This window comes from Erythranthe guttata, chromosome 3, assembly GCF_056151865.1.
Source record: "Erythranthe guttata isolate IM_541 chromosome 3, IM_541, whole genome shotgun sequence".
Taxonomy (NCBI): Eukaryota; Viridiplantae; Streptophyta; class Magnoliopsida; order Lamiales; family Phrymaceae; genus Erythranthe; species Erythranthe guttata.
The window spans coordinates 11,334,050-11,338,796 of NC_142535.1; the positions used below are offsets into that span (position 1 = coordinate 11,334,050).

General features: G+C 44.2%; 1 pseudogene; it reads left to right on the forward strand.

Annotated features, from left to right (window-relative positions):
* The first annotated feature begins 927 nt into the window (after positions 1–927).
* Positions 928–4,747, forward strand: LOC148771779 (uncharacterized; annotated as a pseudogene).

The following is a 4,747-nucleotide window of genomic DNA, read 5'->3' on the forward strand; positions in this document are numbered from 1 at the left end:
ACTCTATTGATTTGCATTCTGCCTCCCCTGAAACTCCTATTTAAAATGATGTGCTTGATTGTGTGTTGTTTCTTGAGTGTGCCGAGATTTTAGGCGTAGACGAGGTAGGAATCGTCCCTAAGATACCAGTTAGTGTGAAAACGGCCCCCGTACTGGAATTGAAACAATTACCGGATTATCTTTGTTATGCTTTTCTTGGAGCAGACAAGACTTATCCGGTGATTATTTCTTCTAGTTTGAGCGAGGCCGAAACAAACACACTGCTGGAGGTCCTTAGAGAATATAGGTCGGCTATAGGTTGGTCTATTGAGGATATTAAGGGAATTAGCCCGTCTATTGTTCAACACAAAATTCTAATGGAAGACGTCTATAAACCGAGAGTCCAACCTCAGAGGCGGTTAAACCCGTCAATGAAAGAGGTAGTCAAAAAAGAAGTCTTAAAACTGTTGGGCGCTGGTATGATTTATGCAATTTCTGACAGTCCGTGGGTCAGTCCGGTGCAGGTTGTGCCAAAGAGGGGTGGGGTGACGGTTATTGTGAATGATAAAAATGAACTTATTCCGTCTAGAACAGTCATTGGGTGGCGTGTATGCTTCGATTACCGATTATTAAATACGGCCACTAAAAAAGACCATTTCCCCCTTCCTTTATTGATCAAATGCTAGACAGGCTAGGAGGTTTCGAGTATTACTGTTTTCTTGATGGTTATTCGGGGTACAATCAAATTTCAATCGCCCCAGAAGACCAAGAGAAAACTACTTTTACTTGCCCCTACGGTACTTTTGCATTTCGTAGGATGCCTTTCGGTTTGTGTAATGCGCCTGCTACCTTTCAATGATGTATGATGTCTATTTTTCACGATATGGTAGAAGAATTTCTTGAGGTGTTTATGGATTATTTTTCTGTGTTTGGATTGTCTTTCGATCATTGTGTGCACAATCTAGAACTTGTTTTGAAAAGATGTACAGAAACGAACCTTGTTTTAAATTGGGAAAAATGTCATTTTATGGTTCGTGAAGGTATTGTTCTAGGTCACAAGGTCTCAAAAAAGGGTCTTGAGGTGGATAGGGCAAAAATCGAAACGATTGAAAAATTGCCTCCACCAAAGGATGTCAAGGGGGTTAGAAGTTTTTTAGGGCATGCTGGGTTTTACCGTAGATTCATTAAAGATTTTTCGAAAATCGTAAAACCATTATGCCATTTTCTTGAGAAGGAAGCCGTCTTTGATTTTGATTCTGCTTGTTTGCAGGCTTTCACGTTTCTCAAGGAGAAGCTGACCCAATCACCGATTATGATTACTCCTAATTGGGAGGAACCATTCGAGATCATGTGCGATGCGAACGACTATGCTGTAGGTGCAGTATTGGGACAGAGGAGGGACAAAATCTTCAAAGCCATCTACTATTCGAGTCGTACACTTGACCAGGCACAGAAGAACTATTCAACGACCGAAAAGGAAATGCTTGATGTCGTTTATGCCGTTGACAAGTTCAGACCGTATATTTTGGGGTCTCAGGTGATCATTTACACCGACCACGCAGCTATTCGATACTTGTTTGCAAAGAAGGACGCCAAGCCCCGACTATCAGATGGGTACTCCTACTCCAGGAGTTCGACTTGGAAATCAGAGACAAAAAGGAGAGCGAGAATGTGGTAGCAGATCATCTTTCCAGACTCATACTAGAAGGAGTTCCAGCCGAAGGAAATATTCAAAAATCGTTCCCAGACGAGCAACTGCTCGCCATTAGTACTCACACTCCGTGGTATGCTAATGTGGCCAACTTCTTGGCGAGTGGAATCATTCCTGACGATCTTTCTTATCATCAAAAGAAAAAATTCCTTCACGACAGTCGTTTCTATCTTTGGGACGAGCCGTTGCTTTTCAGAACCGGCCCCGATCGTGTCATCCGAAGATGTGTTCCGGAAACAGAAGTATGTGAGATTATCACACATTGCCACTCTTCATCTTTTGGCGGGCATCACGGGGACTCTCGCACAGCCGCCAAGGTTCTGCAGTCAGGCTTCTTTTGGCCAACCCTATTCCGAGATAGTTACGAGTTCGTGAAACGGTGTGATCGATGCCAACGAACAGGGAACCTATCCAACAAAAGCTAAATGCCTTTGAACAACATGCAAGAGGTGGAGCTTTTCGATGTTTGGGGCATAGACTTCATGGGACCATTCCCTTCTTCGAACGGGAAGTTATACATTTTGCTTGCCGTGGACTACGTGTCCAAATGGGTCGAAGCAATTGCCACCACTACCAACGATGCTCGTACAGTCCTCAAATTCTTCCACAAGAACATATTCTCAAGGTTTGTGACACCTAGGGCGATCATTAGCGATGAAGGATCTCACTTCTGCAACAAACTGCTCACTAATCTCACAAACAAGTTGGGGATCCGACACAAAATTGCGCTAGCCTATCATCCACAGACAGATGGCCTTGCTGAGTTGTCAAACCGAGAAATCAAACAGATTCTGGAGAAGACCGTGAGCACGAACCGAAAAGATTGGGCGTTGAAGCTCGATGATGCACTTTGGGCCTATCGAACCGCATTCAAGACACCGATTGGGATGTCTCCGTACAAACTCGTGTTTGGGAAAGCGTGCCACTTGCCAGAGGAATTGGAGCACCGAGCTTATTGGGCAGTCAAAAAGCTCAATTTCGATCAAACAGCTGCCGGCGATCGTCGATTGCTTCAACTCAATGAAATGGAGGAGTTCAGAAACGATGCTTACGAAAATGCCAAGATTTACAAAGAAAAGACGAAAAAGTGGCATGACATAAGAATTACAAAGCGAGAGTTCTGAGAAGGTGACCAAGTCCTGCTATTCAATTCTTGGCTACGACTATTTCCGGGAAAGCTCAAATTCCGTTTGTCAGGACCATTCGTAGTCCTGAGCGCAACCCCACAAGAAGTTATCGAAATACGAGGACGAGACGGTCCGTCGTTCAAAGTGAATGGGCAACGAGTTAAGCATTACTACCCGAATGGTGCTCCCGAGGAAGTGGAGCGTGTCGCACTAGTTTTCTCCCAATAAATCCAAAAGAAGTGGAGCCGTCGACTGTAAAACAGGCGCTAAATGGGAGGCACCCCATTGTTGCTCATTCTCTGTCATTGTCCTTTTTTTCTTGTTTTCATTTTTATTCTTAGCATTTTCGTGCATTTTTATATTTTATGGTTCAATATCTCTATCTCACCCATTTAAATTTTCGTTTTGGCAGGTTTTAGGTGGACCAGATCGCGATCCAGGTAAGTCGGATCGCGATCTGGGGTGTTTTTCCAGTAGCCACCAATTTTGGGCCCGGATCGCGATCCAGGTAAGTCGGATCGCGATCTGGGACGTTTTTCCAAAAGCTGCGATATTTGCGGCCGGATCGCGATCCAGGTAAGTCGGATCGCGATCTGGGGCCTTTTTCCAGAAGCTGCAAGGTAAGCCTCCAGATCGCGATCCGGGCATTGTGGATCGCGATCTGGGGTTGAAAAACAGTTCAAAAGGCGCAAACCCCTTTCATTTTCTTATTCTCCCTTATTCTTTCTCCAAGCCCTAACCCCTCCCCAATTTCAAAATCTTCAATTTCTTTCATAAAAAGCACATCAATCACACACTTGATCATCACAAATTTACGATTTGCACATTTACTCCAAGGATTTGTGGGTGAATCTTCAAGAAAAGGTAAATTTTCAATCTAGTCCTCATTTTTTTTATTTTCTTCAATTCTTTCGAATTTCCCCAAAATTTCAGGATTATTCCCCTTGTTTGTTAACTGTGTATGCTAGTACGTGATTTTGTACTTGGTGTTGAGATTCAAAGCATGAATTGTGGGTGAACCAATGTTTAGATATAGGAATTGCCCTATTGTTCTTAATTTCGAAATGAAGAATAAAATAAAAATTTGATTTATTTGGGTTGGTTGTTTAGCTACCTATTGTTGTATGTTGTGGTGGATTCTCACTTGGGGTGTTGTGATTGATGTAGGAGGGATAAGTATCGAACAACCGGTGGAATCCAAAAGGCATACCAAGTTGGGCACGCCAAGTGTTCGACAAAATTCCCGAACGAACTTCCAAAAGCTTTCGACCCTCCATCTCGCACAAATTTGAACGAAATGACGTCGCCGGCCAAGAAACTCTTAAAGACGGGCAACACCACCAAGAAAGCCCAACCAAATGTCAAGGAGAAGGCTCCGACAAAGGGAAAAGCGCCACCAAAGAAAAAGGCAACTTCTCGAGGCAAGGGAGGCCAAGAAGGCACATCGAGCACACCACCACCATCCGAGATGCCAGAAGAGCAACAAACCCCACGCACGGGAAACGTGCAACTTGAGATGGGCTCCCGTGCTAATCAACACACCATCCTTGACCACGTAGTCCTCGAACCAGGAGATGAGTTTTTGTACGTGAACGTCGAGGCCAAGAAAGAATTTATACGTCGCCATAGCCGACCGTTTGTTCCAGAAAGGGGATTAGATATCTATGGCATGGAAAAAAAATCGATCAGAACAAACTTTGATCGTCGAAAATGGGAGTACTTAGCCAAAAGACCAGAGGCCTACAACGAGAATCTAGTGAGGCTTTTCTATGCCAATGCCGTTTTTCACGTGGGGTCGGTAGTCGTTCTTCGAGACAAAGAGGTGCGCTATGACGCCGCTACAATCAACAAATTTTTCCACGTACCCGAAGTCCCGACCGAGCCGTTTCAACAACTGAAGATGGCAACGACCTATGAGCAGCTGATTTAG